The 17735-nt window shown below is 41.4% G+C and overlaps 1 protein-coding gene and 1 pseudogene across 4 annotated transcripts in view; both read left to right on the top strand.

Annotated features, from left to right (window-relative positions):
* The window catches only part of LOC129765747 (putative uncharacterized protein DDB_G0282129), a 271283-nt gene that overhangs the window by 18474 nt on the left and 235074 nt on the right, over window positions 1-17735 (top strand). The window contains exon 1 of one of the 4 annotated variants that reach the window (XM_055766212.1): window positions 15236-15357. The exons of the other annotated variants lie outside the window; for them this stretch is intronic. The gene's annotated coding sequence lies outside the window, so the exon portion shown is untranslated. Of the gene's footprint in view, window positions 1-15235; window positions 15358-17735 lie in introns of those variants that run through there. 4 annotated transcript variants of the gene reach the window in all.
* Window positions 14741-14869, top strand: LOC129763721 (U4 spliceosomal RNA; annotated as a pseudogene).

The raw sequence follows: 17735 nt of genomic DNA, 5'->3' as shown, positions 1-17735 counted from the left end.
TCCACCGTATCGAAAGCCTTTTTTAAATCGATGAATAAGGCTCCAACATGTTTTTTATTATCTAAAGCCTCATAAATCTCTTCAACTAGTTCATTACACGCAGTCAACGTACTAGAACCTTGCCTAAACCCATATTGGTGGTTGTATAATATACGATTATGAGTGATGAATTCCACAATCCTGAACACAATAAGTTTTTCTAGTATTTTATCCTTTATAGATAATGTGGATATAGGTCTGTAATTATTCATGTTCTTCGGATCACCTGACTTATAGATGGGCACTACACGAGCAATTTTAAGGCAGCCCGGGAATTGGCCAGTATAGATAATTTCATTAAATACGTCTACCAGCAGTGACGAGAAAAACTCATGATGTTTTTTGATGAATGACACTGACATAGAGTCTGGTCCAGATGCTTTCTTAGAATCCAATTGGTTGATTATAACGATTACCTCATTAAGAGAGGTAGGTCTTAGAAACATCGAAGACTGTAGTGGTTGCATGGTTTCAAATCGATTAATGTTCCTATTAGTATTGATCGTGGAAGCAAGGCTAGGTCCAACATCGCAGAAGAATTCATTGAACTTAGTACAAATGTAACTCGGATCCGTTATTATTTGCGTGCCGTCACGTAACGTGATCAATTTATTGTGATTGTCCTTATTTCGTGTCACGTCGTTAATGAGATTCCATACCATTTTCTGATTATTACCACTCAATATCCGTTCGTAATATTCGCGCTTGGCTTTCACTTTCCTTTCTTGTAGCATCTTCGAAACGTGTGTTAGTATCTCTGATGCATGTACGTCGTCCGGATTTCTACGTTTACGTTTAAGAGCATTATCCTTCACTTTGATCAACCTCCATAAATCAAGCGACATCCAGGGGCAGAAACCTTTGAGTTTGGCTTTAGCTGAGACTGTTTTTGTGCATTCTTCTAAATTCGCTTTGTATCCATTTATTACATATGTTAGTTTTTCGTTAGCAGATGAATTGTGTGGAAGATTTGCTATGGTTTGTCTAAATCGGTCATCCAAGCGAGAATGGTTAACGATTCGTTTCGTCAGAAGTTTTATTGAGGTATGGCATGTCATATTGAATGATGTGCAAATCAGGCAATGATCGCTTAGCTCAGTGAATACAGTTTCATTTACAACAGATTCAGTTAAAGTGTCTGAGCAAGCTACATGATCTAATATATTGTTACTGATAGGCCTCGTTACAATCGTGTTAGTTATCCGTATATTGTATGTTTCTAACATTCGCATATATTCACACACTATGTTATTAGAGGTGATGTTTGTTGGGATGTTCATATCGCCGACTAAAATACTTCTATCGCCGCTGTTTGATTCCGAGACCATATTATCTATTTCATACAAAAATTTTCTGGCATCAAAAGAAGGAGGTCTATAGACCGCATGCAAATTAGTTGCCTTTCCCTGTGATTTCAATCGACAATGTATGTGATGAAATCCATCTATCGTTACATTTCTACACACATCAACATCTAGCTCATTGTGCACAAACACAGCTAGTCCACCGTTAGAGCTGTCTCGGCAAGAGAATAATCCTCTATATCCATCGATTTGGTACAGGTTCGTTCGGTCAGCTTTAAGCCAGGTTTCACCCAACACGATAACATCAATACGATTTTCATATCTATGCAGTATTTCTTTCAAGCTGTCAAATTTAGTCAGCTCATTGATCCCTCGTATGTTGAACTGGAGTATTCTAAATGAGGAATTTGTATTATAAGTATGTTTATTTTTGATCCAATCTTCAATACAAATATAGCTCTTATTACAATACATATTTAATAATAAAATTTGTATACGGCGATTCGAAATTCCACTCCTAACACTAGCGTTTTGGAGATGGTCCCGCAGGCGAGGAAGGACTATTCAAATTCCCTGATGAGCTCCGTTGTCTCTTCGATCCATTCTTCTCCAACATTTCAAGGTCAGCTCGATTTCGTATAACTGCAACTTTCGAATTCTCAGTACGCTTTTCTTGCAAAGCTCTCCATAATCCATAACGCTCCATAACGACCAGGCCAAATAAACTTCCACTCTGCAAGTTCCTTTTGTTCGCGGACTTCGGTCAACAGTTTCATTCCAAACGAAGTTAGCTCATCCCTCAAAACTATTCTCATTACAGGGTTAGAGAATGATTCATTCATGTCAGAAGAGAGCAACTGCCCACGAATTTTCTTTTTTGCAAACAAATCCTCCTTGATCTTATCATCCTTGAAACATACTCTAATTGGAGCTGCTTTGCCATCAATTGCATTAGAGTTTTTCGTTATTAATCGACGAGTTTCCACAATTGCATCATCTGGTAAATGGCAACCAAGTTTAGCAGCGAATGACCGAACTATTTCTGTTATATTTTCGCCACTTTTCGATGGAATCCCCAGTATGATTGCATTTTTGGCGATCGCAGCTCGATTAACCCGATCAAGTTCTCCTTCTAGGTGGACAACACGCTCCCTCAATGATTTTTGCTCCATTGATATCGATTGAACGTTGGTTTTCAGCAGGTTATAATCCACCTTCAAAGCCTTCTGTTCGGATAGCAGAGTGTCAAACTTCTCCGACAGGAAATTCTGGAATTTTTCAACTTCACCTATCGTTTGCTTGACCAACTGCATCTCGCTTCTGGTTTCTCGCACCTCCGTCAAAACTTGCCGTAGATCGTTGAGTATCTGTGATTCTGCATTAACATTAGCAGTTATCCGCTGGTAGAATTCACAGCATTCCAAAGAACAATAATAGGGTTGCTCTCGTAGCTTTCGGACGGCATTCCCTTTAACGTTATTGCACTTGAAGTGAACGGATTTGTGGCAATATGTGCACTCGATAACTTTTTTCGGGTCTTTCTCCTCTTTATCGCATTTAATACAATACACCATCTCTTCAGACATGTCTTGTTTGTTATCACCGAACCTCGCAGATCACTTGGATAGGTAGACAATATAATGTGCCAAACAAAACCTCGGTATCAATAACAACACTTGTTGATCAAATAGAGTGAAATATTTCATCCTATTCATAGGAACCGTAACGCCTGAACGTACTAACTGATTCAACCAGATCGCTCAGAGACCGTACTTTTTGACTGATTTTTATATTTAATCATGCACAAATGTCTGATATAACACGCATGCTATCAGATTTTGCCTATACCTCAAGCTTGATGTGTGATGATGGATTTTATGTTGCCTTTTTCCATGGAAATTCGTTGAATTTTACAGCTTAGTAGTTGCCTTTGGATTAACTTCACAGTGTTGCCAGCTTGAGACTCTTGCACTGTGGTGACGCGTATTCTAGAACTTGCCACTCTAGAATACATTCAAGGCGTGTTATCCGGCATAGAAATCTCAGCTTAGGTCTCTCAGAAGGCAGAAGTTCCACTTGGAACGTTAGTGCCACCCAAGAAAAAGAAGAAGAAAAATTAATCACGACAATACCCAAATTATTCAAAACCATTCACCGATATCTATATCAGATATATCTGAAAAATCGATGCAAACCACCGCACAAAAAGAGCTCACAATACGACAATTTCTCCACTCGCCGACAGCTCCAAAATACATAATCTCATAGCTCGATAATCATCATCGGCTAGACAAAACATCGTCTCTCCGTCGGTGGAACTATCTTTTACTCCAATCTTGTCCAACGGTGGCGGCAACCAAAACCCCCAAACACGTGATCAATAAAAACGAAAGGGGAAGGGTTCGTCGTCTATTCACTCCATCGTGAAGCAAGTCACAGTGGTGTGTTTTGGTTTTTCTGTTGTTTTCGTCACTTGTTGTGTCACTCTACAACGCTTTTTGCTCTGATACATGAAAGAGGACGGACAGTCTAGCTGCGACGAGTTTGCGCTTTCTATGTGTATCATGTCCGCAGAGGTGGGTACACATCAGGGGATGTTTATCCGCCCAAAACGATCTCGCATGCATCCCTGCTACTCGGGCTCACACGACAGGACGAGAGAGGGCTGTTGCGTTTTTACGTGTGGTTATTACGCACGTTTTACGATCCGAGCGAGTTCAATGACAGATTGGGATTACGCGTATTCCGCGTCGTCATTTGCATCCGCCTCGCGCAACGTTTACGATCGCTTCGCGCCGCGCCCCCGGACAGGGAACATATGTGGTCATTTTTATGCAAATCAAATCGGAAGGAAATACCGCTGCGAAAACGATGATGATGAAACCGCTGCTGCCACTTGTTGTTTCCCTTCCCTTTCGCTCGCAGGCGAGAGCGCCGTCACGATGCTTTTTTTTTTTGCTGCAGGGAAAATATGATAATTATCAGTTTCCAATAGCCAAGACGGGCCGCCGGTTTTTTCTTCGGTGTGGGGCCCAATCGTGCGCCTAATTGAGACTTTCAAAACTGAGACCGCCGAAACAAAAGCGATAAAAATAAGTGTAACAATTTCGCCACCGTCGGATGTCGGGTTTTTTTCTTCTTTCGTTGGAACCGCGATTAAACGATAGCAGCGCATGTGGAGGTACAATTGGTGAATTAATTGGCGAATGGTAATTTCGATCGACAGAGGTAAGACGGTATGCTGCTATGTTGACCGCCTAGAATCGAACGGAATGACTCCACGCTGATCGTAATTAACCGTCACTCTGGGAAGCAACGGTGCATTTGAAAATTATCGCGGGAAATCAATTTCACAACCGATCGGTCGCTCGAATCGGGCTGCAATAATTGTGCGCATATCGGTTGGTTAATTTGGTTCACTTTTTTGTTTTTGTTTTTTTTTTTTGGTGGCGCACTGAACCAGTTCCGATTGATAAGTGAGAAATTTCTAACTGTAATGTGTGGATTTGTTCTGCGAAGTTTAACATGTTTACAGAAAGCACGAAAGCACGCTCTCTACTCTTTTTTTGATTTGCTTATGCCTATAGCGTATATCCGTACCGAGAATAATAGGATATCAACAAATAACGGAATATGTTTCAGAATCGCGCTTTATTATTCGTATTCAAAATATATAACTTCTGTGTTTCTCAAATCCTCGTGTCTATCTGTCAACGTCGAACTTCTTCTTTCGTCCTGTTGCTTTTTCCGTCCATACACGCTTATCTGAAAATATACAGAACTTAAATATAATAAGACCAAATTGTTAAAGGGAATATTATGCGATACCCTACATCCCTACCTTCCTTTAAATGAGTTGTTCAATACGCCACATAGTCTTGTAGCCTTGAAGATTCTACCCTAACTAGCTTTGATTTGGTTTCTACGCGAACCTGATCAGCTTCATCAGATTCTGCACTTTCAACAACTTCGCCTTCAGAGACTTCTCCGTTCAGATTCTGGTTTTCCTGCGTGTTCTCAATTATTTCAATATTGTTTCCGGGAATAACCTTCAGATGAGCTGCGCTTCTACGAAATTGTTTTCCCGATGATGTAGAGCGGATAGTGACATCGGTTCCTTCTTTCCTGACGACATCAGAAACTTCTGGAGAATAATCTGTATTCAGTTGGTGGTCCTTTTTCGTTCTCTTGACCAGGACCTGATATCCAGCTTTAATACCGCTTAGTTTAGCTCGCCGTTTCTTGTCTGCATACTGCTTACCTTTTTGACGTAGGACTACGTCTAACCGGAAGATATAGGGAGTGAAATGGAAATCTAGGCACTGAACAAGTAGGAAAAAATGCAAGATTTGAAACTCTTATAACTCGAACATTTCTCAATAGATCGCAAAGGTTTTTGCATCAATTGATAGGAAATATATCTACTCTATCATAACGAATAACATTTCATTTTTCTTGAGATAAATAATTGAATAATTGTGAAATATCAAGCATTGTCAAAATGCACTATGTGCCCATTTTTGATTGGTCCATTTTGTGCTCCTCAAATCGTACCGACCAAAACGGGCAACCAGAGCAGCAGCGAAATAGAATGAAGCACGATTGGAAAGGAAAAAGAAAAAAAAATTAAACCTTCCAAAAAAGAGTTTACGAAATACAGTTCAATGCTTTCTAAAACATTATCCAAAATAATAATAAAACACAAATTAATTTTTTCATAATTTGCTTGCCAGGATCTGATGAGTATGTGAATTTGGCAGTTGTTCTGAGCTTATTGATAGTTGGGGACTTTCCTGATTATTCAATTTTCACCAATTCTTAAATTGTTTCCAGATTGAAAGTACAGTAATTTACAATTAGTTCGACATTTAGCTAATTGGACGGACATGTAATTCGACTTATTTAGTTGAACATTTTTGTAAACATAGAGATCCAAATTATGACCCCACATTGAAAGTCGACACTGTACCACTGTCACCGCAAATGTTCAATTTCAGGTTAAAATCGCCTCCAATCCGACACTGAGTGGTGGTAATGCGACGTGCCATTGAATGTAATTTACTGTACAATATGTCACAAGCTGGATGGGAAGAAATTTCCTAACTGTGAAAGCTGTGGCGAGTGGCAAACGCAATCGCTAAACAGAAAGGTTTAGCCGAACAAGATGGGGATATCGAGTGATAACAAAACAATAAACTCTTTAGATTGAAGATAATTTTGTGATCCTGAAAAGGACCCTTTTTAGCCTGCATGTGAATCCAACGAGCGAACAAATCGTAATGAATGATTTTTTTTGCCATCGCTCCCTTTTAACGCTCATTCGTTCGTCTCGTTGGACTCGCCCCTTTGGCTGAGTCTGCCGATTTGTCTCTATCCTGTGAGTGTGTACCGCTAGAGTGCAAAAAGCGCGCTGATGACCACCTATGTATTCCCTATCACAGCCATCATTTTGATTGTACGATATGTGCATACGCCAAAAGTTGCCCGGCGTTGATAAGTACAAAGGTTTCAGAAAAAAACGCAAAAACACAACGCCAAAGGTTCTTTTCAGAACCACCAACATGTTCATAAAGAGTAAACAGTAAACTAATCCATTTTTCAGGTAGATAGGTAGGTATTCACGTAGGAGAAGAAAATAAAACAATATATTTGAAATATATATTTAACAAAAGCTGTCCCCTTTGTATAGTCCTACGTCACTCCGGTTATGTCCCCGACATTACCCACCCGTCTTTTCTTTTTCGACTGAATCTCTATCCCTCACTTCTTCATATTCAACCGCAATACTTGGAACAACTGGGAGTTTTGTTCGCATTTTCCTTCCAAACATCAATTCCATGGGTGCTTTGCCAGTCGTTGAATGAGCGGTAGCATGATACATCATCAGATATTTCCGAAGCTCAACTCGCCAGTCCTTTCCCAACCCTTGTGCTATACGTAATCTTTTAAAAATTGAACGGTTTTGACGTTCGACCTCGCCGTTCATCTGCGGCCAATACGGTATTGTTCGTTACAAATTAATTCCATACTCCGTGCAAAACCGTCCAAACTCATCCGAGTTGAATTGAAGGCCGTTATCTGCGCGAAGCATTTCCGGGACACCATAACGAGAGAATACAGTCAGTAGCTCTTTAATGGTAGATGTTGTAGTGATGCTGTTCATTTCAATGACTTCAAGATATCTACTTTAATAGTCTATAATAACCAGGAGACTTTCCCCTTCCGGTAGTGGCCCTAAAAAATGGATTTGGAGCAGTCACCAAGGTACATCCACGACAAGCCTTAACAAAATTTTCAACTTGATTGTCCATTTTGGACCACCAGACATGTGTGCGCAAATGAGCCTTCATGAATCTAATTCCAGGGTGCCCTTCATGTGCTATCTGAACTACCTGATACTGTAACTTTTCCGGTACTACGATGCGGTCACCTCTGAGTAGTACGTCATCTACTCTACAGAACTCGCTGAATGATGATCTGTATACTAGCGGAAGCTGATCGGCACAACCAGTTTCGAGAGCATTTTTTTTTTCCCTTGTTGGGTGTGAACCACTGCGTCCATTAGTTTGAACTATTGTGGTATGCCCCATTTTTTGTACTACGCTTCAAGCTTATCTACTGCTTATTGATGAAGAAGTAGACTGAAAGCTATAGCGAGATAGGTGCCAATCAGGAATAATCTGTTTGATAAAATTTATAGTCCTGATCGGCGACACAGACCAAACTTCCTTGGGCTCCAGAATAGCCTTATCAAGGTGTTGAAGTATGCGTCTTGTTAGTGCTCCGCATTTGCAGAGCAAATGTTCCGAGGTTTCGCTTTCGGCATTACAAAAGCGACAAATATCATCTTGCACTAAACCTATGTTTTTGAGATGGTATTTACTCGGACAGTGTCCTGTTATAAGACCAGTGAATGTGCTGAAGTCTTTCTTATTAAGACTCAGCAATTGTTGAGTAATTTTAATACTCGGCGTGATAAATTTTTTTGACTGGTTGAGTTGTACAGCCATCCAGTTGGCCATTACTTCCCGGTCTTCCCATTTCTTCAGCTCACTCTTCAACACACATTCAGAAATTCCACAGAATGGTTCTGGACCAGTGAAGGGTGAGCTTGAGCCGCGTCTTGCGAGTTCATCTGCTTGTTCATTTCCCTCTATACCGCAATGGCCAGGAATCCAGTACAGTTGTACCGAACTTCTCTGACACAGTTGTCGTAAGAGGCAAATGCATTCCCAGACAATTTTTGAATAGCACTTGAAAGCATTGAGGGCTTTAAGTGCTGCTTGACAGTCTGAGAAGATACAAATGTTAGCATGTCTATAATTTCTTTTAAGGCAGACATTTATACATTCTATTATTGCAGCTACTTCTGCCTGGAAAACTGTTGGCCAGTTCCCCATAGCTACAGAAATTTTTATTCTGGGACCATACACTCCAGCACCTGTTCTGTTACCCATTTTCGACCCATCGGTATAGAACAGGATTGAACCATTACGAACATCGGGACCACCCTCATCCCATACTGAACGAGAAAGTTCGATCACTGTGTATGGAATGTCATAATTGGTCCTTGGTTCTATCCAATCGCTGTTCATCTCTGAGGTTGGTCCAACGGGTAAGAGATTCAGGATGCTCAAATGACCAGTTTTGTCCCCGTCTAATATTTTTTTATATCTTTTTAGCTTTAGAGCGCTTCTATTAGCCTCCAGCTGAACATGTTGACCCAAAGGTAACAAGTGAAGGATAGCCTCTAATGCCTTTGAGGGTGTGCTTCGCATTGCTCCTGTTACAGCAACGCATGCCAGTCGTTGGAGTTTGTTTAGCTTTTTTGTAGCTACAGTCTCCTTAGTCTTTGACCACCATACTAATGAGGCATAGGTTATCCTAGGCCGCACAATTGCTGTATAGACCCACATAACCATTTTTGGTTTCAGCCCCCATGTTCTACCTATCATTTTAGAACATGCCCATAGGGCAATGTTGGCCTTACTGATAATTGCATCTAAGTGTGCGTTCCAGTTTAGTTTAGCATCTAGGATTACGCCTAGATATTTCACTGAAGCGCTGAATTTTATTTCCTCTCCTCCAAGATTTAGAGTCTGCAGATGCAGTTTCTTCTTTTTGGTGAAAGGAACAATTGTTGTTTTTGAGGGATTTATGCTCAGACCTTCTTTGATACACCATGATTGTGTAAGGTTTAAGGCCATCTGCATCCTACTCGATATCACATCGTCGAATTTGCCACGTACCATTATGACTAAATCATCAGCAAAACCCACGGTTTCGAAACCATTCGCCTCCAAACTAATCAGAAGGTCGTCAACCACCAGTGACCAAAGTAGAGGTGATAGAACCCCTCCTTGTGGGCAACCTTTCGTTGCAATCACAGATTTCGATGACCCACCCAGCTCCGAGGTGATTTGTCTATTTGTGAGCATGCCTTTGATCCATTCGACTATGCAGTCATCGAAATGTCTTCTTCTCATAGCCTGTGCCATTGATACATAGGAAGCATTGTCGAAAGCCCCTTCGATATCAAGAAACGCACATAATGCAGTTTCTTTTGACGAAAGAGATTTTTCAATTTTAGTCACAAGCGTGTGTAACGCTGTGACTGTGGATTTGCCTGATTGATAGGCAAACTGGTATTTAGATAAAGTGCATTTGGACATGAATACAGACTTTATGTATTCATATAATACTTTTTCCATAGTTTTCAGCAGTATTGATGATAAACTAATTGGTCTGAATGATTTTGGGAGTGATTTATCACGTTTCCCAGCTTTTGGAATGAAGACCACTTTAACGAGTCTCCATGTGGAAGGAATGTGCTCTAGTATCAGACTTGCCTTAAAAATCTCGATTAGAGATGGAATCAGCTTAAATTCTCCTTTTTGAATCAGGGCTGGAAAAATTCCATCTGCACCTGCGGATTTGTATGGTTGAAAGGATCTCACCGCGCTTTCTACTCTGGCCTTCGTGAAAACCATTCCAGCAACTATCTTTGCGACATCCTTTGCACTTTGAGAATTCCTTCGAGAGCATTTCATGTCGCGGTTGTAGCTAGGACTGGTATCAGAATGAACCGATGTAGATCCCGGGAAGTGAGTTTTCATCAGTAAGTCTAATACTTCTGAGGGAGATTTTGTGAACGAACCGTCGTCCTTTTTGAGGGAACCTAGCCCGTCCGAGTGGTCTTTTGCAAGAGTCTTGCTTAGTCTTGCAACGATTGGGGTACTTTCAATGCTTTCGCAGTTATTTACCCAAGATTTTCGTTTAGATCGTCTTAGTTCTCTATTATATTCGGTTAGGGCGCTCCTATATTGAGACCAATCCGAATTAATTTTAGCTCTGTTGAACAGCTTCCGCGCTGTTTTACGTAGCCGCTCGAGCCTTTTGTTCCACCATGGAACGTTTCTTGTCGAAGAAACTCTCTTAAGTGGACAATTACTGTTGTAGACAGAAACTATCGTATCATTTAATTCTTTTGAAGTTGATTCGAGCTGTTGAATCGACCTTATTCTTGTGTTAAGAGTTTCTGACTCGAGTTCAAGTGAATATCGTTCCCAGTTGGTTTTTCTTGGATCACGATATTCTCTCTGTACTGTCAAGCCACCATCCCATTCGAAGATAATGTGTCTGTGATCAGACAAAGACGCCTCTTCCGAAACGTGCCAGTTGTGTATTTTCGAAGAAATTACCGGACTGCACAGTGTTAGGTCCAGGACTTCTTGTCTGATAGCGTTTATAAACGTTGGTTCATTGCCTATATTGGCAATGTCAATGTTGTTTGAAGAGAGAAATTCTAAAAGACAGTCACCTCGACTGTTTATGTCAGTACTACCCCACAAAGTGTGATGAGCATTGGCATCACAGCCGATGATGAAGTCTTTTTTGATTTCTCTGCAATAATTTACGAACGCCGCAACCTCTTGGGGAGGTGCCTCAGGTACGTCACCAGGGAAATAAGCCGACGCAATTATTATGTCGGATCTTCCCTTGGCGGTTGGTATCTCAACTCTGATCGCGACGATGTCCCTTTGAATGAACTCTGTTATAGGAAAGCATTTAATATTTGCTTTTACTAGAACAGCAGTTCTTGGGGAGTCATGCTTGTCGTCGTAGAATAACTTGCATGAACCAGTATGAATACCAAGTATTCTTCCTTTGTGGACCCAAGGCTCTTGAATTAAAGCTAAATCCATAGCGTCTTCAATAAACCTCCTAGACAGCACGCTAGATGCTGCTTTAGCGTGATGGAGATTTATTTGCAGAACCTTAGTGTTCTGCGTTATTTTCGACCGCTCGTTTTGTTCATTTGGATGTGGATTATTCATAGAAGTCCCACGAGTCTCTCGGTAAAGAAGGTCCACTGCATCAGTGACCGGCTTAATGCAGCAAGGGCAGACGATACTGTGGAGGGAGCCCTGGTGCTCCACAGGCTCCGTTAACGGCAAGGTTTAAAACCCCCCCTACCATTCATCCCTCGGCACGGGTCGCTTCACACCTTGGTTTAGGGGTTTATCCATTACTTCCTTTCCATAATAACCATGGATAACAGCTATTACAACCATCCTCCTTTTCTGGGGCTTTGGACCCACTGCTCTGGTTTCTCAATAATTTCAGGTTCTTATTCGGACATGCTATTATTGAGATCCGTCATTCGCAGGCGGAGTTACGGGAGCATCAAAAACATCGTTTATCTGTTTGTCTCCATGACTAGCATTTTTAAAATCCTGCCACATCAGAACCACCGCTATTGCAGCATTCATAGCAATCTCGTGTCACCAGTAGCTCTTCGGTTTCATCAAATGGTTTCGATGGGAGGGTCGAGAGTCGCGACAGTACATCAGCTATATTCAAATTACCGGATATGTACGAAATTTTATACTGGGAACCCTGAAGTCGCAGGACCCATCTCTCAATACAATACAAGGACGTGATGTCGGCGTAAAAAGGTAGGTTAGAGCCTTACAGTCTGTTAAAAGGTTAAACATTCTCCCGATCAAGTACGTTCAACTCCCCATACTAATGCAAGGGCTTCCTTTTCAGATTGGCAATACCTTCTTTCTGTATCGGTCAACGATTTTGAAGCAAATCCGATTACACGTGATTCGTTTTGATTGTTTGTTTGTATCAGAACTGCCCCGAAAGCATAAGGACTTGCATCGGCCATTAGTGAGGTTTCATCTTCTAGCTTGTAGAATCCCAGACAATCCGGTTTTGCTATTGTGGACTTTATCTCTAGAAACGCTGATTGTTCAGACTTTCCCCAAACAAAAACAACTCCTTTTTGCGTTAGTCTTCTGAGTGGTTCGTCAATTGTAGCCAAATTGGGTATAAATTTTCACATGTAATTCGCTAGACCTAAAAACGATCTTACTTCGCTTTCATTTTCAGGAATTCTGAATCCCATAACTGCTTTTCGTTTGGAATCTGAAGGAAGAATTCCTTGCTGGCTGATTTTGTATCCAAGGAAATCTAGTTGCGTTTAACGAAATTGGCATTTTTCTCGATTTAAAATCACACCTTTTTCTTTAAATCTCAGTAGTACCTGTATTGTTATAGATATTTTTATTTTATTTATTTCAATCCTCTTTAGTTTTACAATTGATTCATAAGATAACAAGATAAAATGAAAATAAAACCATTACTATACCTTGTTCAAACGAGCATCATGCTCCTCCACAGTGCTCCCTTCTACCACTACATCATCCAGATACCAATAGCAGCCTTCGCAATCGGCTAGAATTTCGTCCATTGCCCGTTGAAAAATCTCGGGCGCTGAAACCAAACCGAAAGGCAGACGTTTAAAGCGGTATAAACCACGATGAGTGATAAAAGTCATGATGTCTCGCGTTTCATCATCCAGCTCTAGCAGAAAAAATGCATCTTTTATGTCGAAAACGGTCCACAATTCCCCTTTTCCAATTCTCATCAAAATTTCCTCGATGATAGGCATCGGATGTCGATCTCGGATCACAGCTTGGTTGACGCGCCGCAAATCCACACATAAACGTATATCTCCATTTATTTTCTTGGCTACCACCAGTGGCGATACCCACGTAGCAGGTCCCTTCTTCGCTTCAATTATATCTCTTCTCAGCAGTTCCTCTAGCTTTTTATTCACGGCCACTTCCATAGGGATAGGAATGCGTCGCAACGGTTGGAAACATGGAGTGACTTCTGGATTCATCTTGATATGCACACGTACATCAACTATTTTCGAAAACGGCATATTTGCATCGTCTCTATTCATCACCCGATTCACTTCATGGCCAACTTTTAAAACACCAAGTTGCTTAGAAGAGAAAATCCCAGGTTTTAACGGTGATTAAATTCGCTTCCGATCCTGAATCGACGAACATCTCCGTGTCGATGCCTCCTAGTTGACAAATGATTACATTCGTGTCGTTTCCGGTGTAAAAACTGTAGTACACTTTCCCCGGACAATCAGTGGAAGACTCATCCTTGACGGGGCTTGATGGTGTATTATCAGTAATAGCTCGAACTTTATTCCGTATCTGTATAGCTGAATCAGGGCGCTTTCGGCAAAACTTCGCAAAATGATTGGGTCTCTGACATTTGTGGCAAACCTGTCCTTTCGCCGGACACAAAGGAGTGTTGGAGATGTGCCCATATCGTCCACATGCAAAACACTTCGTGTAGTCCAAGATGGCAGCCATCTTGGATTTGGAATGGTATTAGTCGGGGTGAAACGTTTGTTGAAACGACTTTGCTTGCGATAATTTCTAGCTTTGCCTTGCTCTTGGATTCTATGAACCTCCACCGAACTGCCATGAGCCTGTGAACTTTCGTTATTTAACTCTTTCTCTAGGATGCGCACGCTTTCTAAAAGCTCGCCTAAAACCTCAATCTCGGAGAGTGACTGGTCTCGTTCTAAGATCTTCCGGCGAAGCTCTGAGGAAGAACAATCCTCGACAATTACGTCTATTAACATTATTTCCTTCATCACCTTTCTTATCTCGTTAGAATATTTATCCAAACCACAATCCATCAGTTGCTGTCGCAAACGTAGGACGAAATGTGAGAAACGTTCGTTGACACCCTGCTTCATATTGCGCAATTTGTGTCTTTCGAGCACGTTTTACTTACGCGGTTTGAAAAACGCATCCAATCTCTTGATTGCTACATCGAACCATGGTTTTTAAATTAGAACCATCGAAAACTCTTCGGTGCCTTCAAGGTACCTTCTGTAGCTGGGTTCCTCCAAGGTGCAGCATTTTGGCACGCATAGTTTTCTGGTCGGTGATGTTATATGAATCAAAATAGCATTGTAGAGACTGTCGCCGCACGGATCATGCCTTTAGAGCGTGATTCATGGCGAGAACGATAGAGCGGATGCTTAGATCGCGCTCTATCCTAAATACACAGAATAGCTTGCGCAGTGGCTTTATCGTAACTAATGAGGTTTTTCCGAAGTGCGATTATTGCTAGCTGAAAACCTAAATATCATAAAACTCCTCCGGCCAGCGATAACCCGCCGGGAAGGAGAACAAAACAAAAATAAGCAAAACGACGTAATGTGTTTACGATCAGAGCCTATCTCCGATCGTAAATACCGAAGGACGGGAGAAATCCCAAAAAGAGAGCACTATGGGTGCTATAAACGGAGCCTATCTCCGAGCTAGGACAATAAGTAATAAAACGGAGAGGAAAAGATAACACGCCTGCGAGCGTGTTAATAATCATCCCTCGTTCGCCCGTCTGGCTTAGAATAAATAATTGTAATTTTCTCTCTCTTATGCTACGCCCTTCTGGGGTAGATAAGAAGGCAATGTCTGTATATAAGAGAAAACTTGAACAGAATAAACGCACTCTCAACTGGACACTCTCAACCATACCACGGACGTAGGAGCGTCGTGGCGAAGTACCGAACCCCTCTTTTTTTGTCATAAACGTATCACAACCCTGGACATCGCCCGAGCATCCTGGACACCATCGGGAGCACCCTGGACATCATCGCCGGCAGATCCCAGCGCAACAAGCGCTGGTAAGTATTGAACACCCCTCCTCCAAAGATCCGAAATTCCAACCACCCTTCCTCTCCCTTTTCCTTCCCTTGGCTCCGCCCGGCCAAACTCCCAAGTGACGCGGTACTACCGGATCGCACCAGTAGGCGCATACTCGTTATGCGCTCTACGTGATCTGGCCTACCACATAGCGTCCAGTAAAGGGCTTTCCCTTCGTGTCATCAGCACGATCTCGAACTGCAGCCACATTTGGTGGCTCCAGAGAGGATCTTTCCTCCAGCGTAATCAGCACGATACCCTGCAGCCACAGAGACCCTATCCAATTTGCCACTCTTTGGCCAGTTTTGCGGTCTCTATCTGCTCGCACCTAACCTCTAACGCTCTAGTTGAAGTATCCAGTGAACAGAGAACAGACACTCTGTTCAAGTTACTTGTACCAGTATCGAACAAGTAATTGGCCTCTAACTTGAACAGAGTGTCTGTTCTCTATTCACTGGATACTTCAACTAGAGCGCTGACTGGCATCGTCTAAATCAGCCTTAAGAGTAAATGCATCACCTCTAGAGATGCCAGATGATTTTTTTGAAAATCTTCGACAAAAATCTGAAATGTTGATGAAATCTGAGATGCAGATACATTTGTAACCGCGAGAGTAGCAAAGTAATGTTTGAAAAACAGGAAGTGGGTTATATCTATGGTATAACCGCAAGGGTGACGTAGGACTATAGTTGATTTAGAGATCATTTGTTCGAAGTTGAATCTAAATCCATTCTGAATGAATGAATAAATGAATATTTGGGGGACTTCGAAAACGAGAGCGTTACGTTGGAGGCACAAGGTTTTATGCATCCAATATAGGATACGAAAAACCTTGTTCTGAAGAATAATCTTCAGAAGCTAACCTGCTAACTGTACTTGATTGACAAATCACAAACCCAAATGTATTATATGGATATTTTATGGATAGAAAACATTAAAAGAAACTCTTTCACATGAATGTATTTTCAAATTCCCAGAGGAACTGGCAGATCATTTTCCAGCAATGATTAGATCTTTCCGGAACTTTCTCGATGCTGAATGGCATCCAAACGGAAAGAATTCTGCGCGTGTATGTGTCGATCCTTCGCCGTTCACCTCCTCCAGCACGTTAGGCAACGATGGTGTCTTGTCGATGTCCTCACGAAAAATGAATGTGTCTCACCATCAGAATATCGCTTAAGTATGCTTTTTGTGTGGGATTGAATCGAGAGAAGGTGTGGTTTACGATGGCAATTTGGAAGGCAAACTAGAGGGGAATGAACTCTCTGAGCTCGGAACTTTCGGCGACTGAGCAATAATCGATTGCGGGCGCATACAATATTGGATACGGAAATATCCTACTGATGGGGAAGAATAATCTTCTGAAGTTATCCTGTAAATTGCGATTGATTGAAAAATCACACAACCAAATGTATTTGGTCACAGTGTTACATGGATAGAAAACATTCAAATAAACTCTTTCACATGAATGTATTTTTAAATTCCCAGAGGCAGATTATTTTCAGTAACGATTAGATATTTCCACATTTTCCTCGATTTCGGAAGCCCACCAGTGGTTAATACTAATTCGATAACCACCTGTTGATAGCACTTGATTGAAAAATATTTGGTCACAGTGTTACATGGATAGAAAACATTCAAATAAACTCTTTCACATGAATGTATTTTTAAATTCCCAGAGGAACTGGTAGATTATTTTCCGGATCTTTCTCGATGCTGAATGGCATCCAAACGGAAAGAATTCCGCGCTTGTATGTGTGTGTGTAGCAGCTGCTTCGAGATCTTCCCGGGGAACCGTTTGTGGCATCACTCTCCTCCTGATGGATTCCCTTCTGGCCTAGGGTGCACAAACAGGCTCTTGGTGACACCGTTCATCCGTGCTTTCATGATAAACGAAGAGCTTCACCACAACAGCGACAACATGCTCCAATCGCTGTTCAATTAGAACTGAGTGGATTTCCGAGCGGCGCTCGCTTATATACCGATTGGTGATTTCAATAGCCTATTTTGAAAGCAAATTTAAGACTATTGAAACAAGTTTTTGGATCAAAAAGTCACAAGTATAGAACGCGTAGACATTTTATCTTTCGAATGAAGTGTTTATCATACCATTTCGTTCAGTTGTTTCGGAGCTATTAACGCTCAAAATATCGGTCTCCGGCGTAACGCTTTCGTTTTCGAAACTTTTATTTTACACCCCGGTATAGAAATGAAAGACGTAGTCCTACGTCAAAAAGGGGTTTTAGCGCAGGGAATCAAGTCATAAAGAGAAGAAATACCATATCCCTACAGTCTGCAACTGAAAATATAAGTTTGCAACAGGATAGACAGGACATTAAATATCAGTAAAATTGCGAAC

Source organism: Toxorhynchites rutilus, chromosome 1, assembly GCF_029784135.1.
Source record: "Toxorhynchites rutilus septentrionalis strain SRP chromosome 1, ASM2978413v1, whole genome shotgun sequence".
Classification (NCBI taxonomy): domain Eukaryota; kingdom Metazoa; phylum Arthropoda; class Insecta; order Diptera; family Culicidae; genus Toxorhynchites; species Toxorhynchites rutilus.
This window is presented reverse-complemented; position numbering and strand designations above follow the sequence as displayed.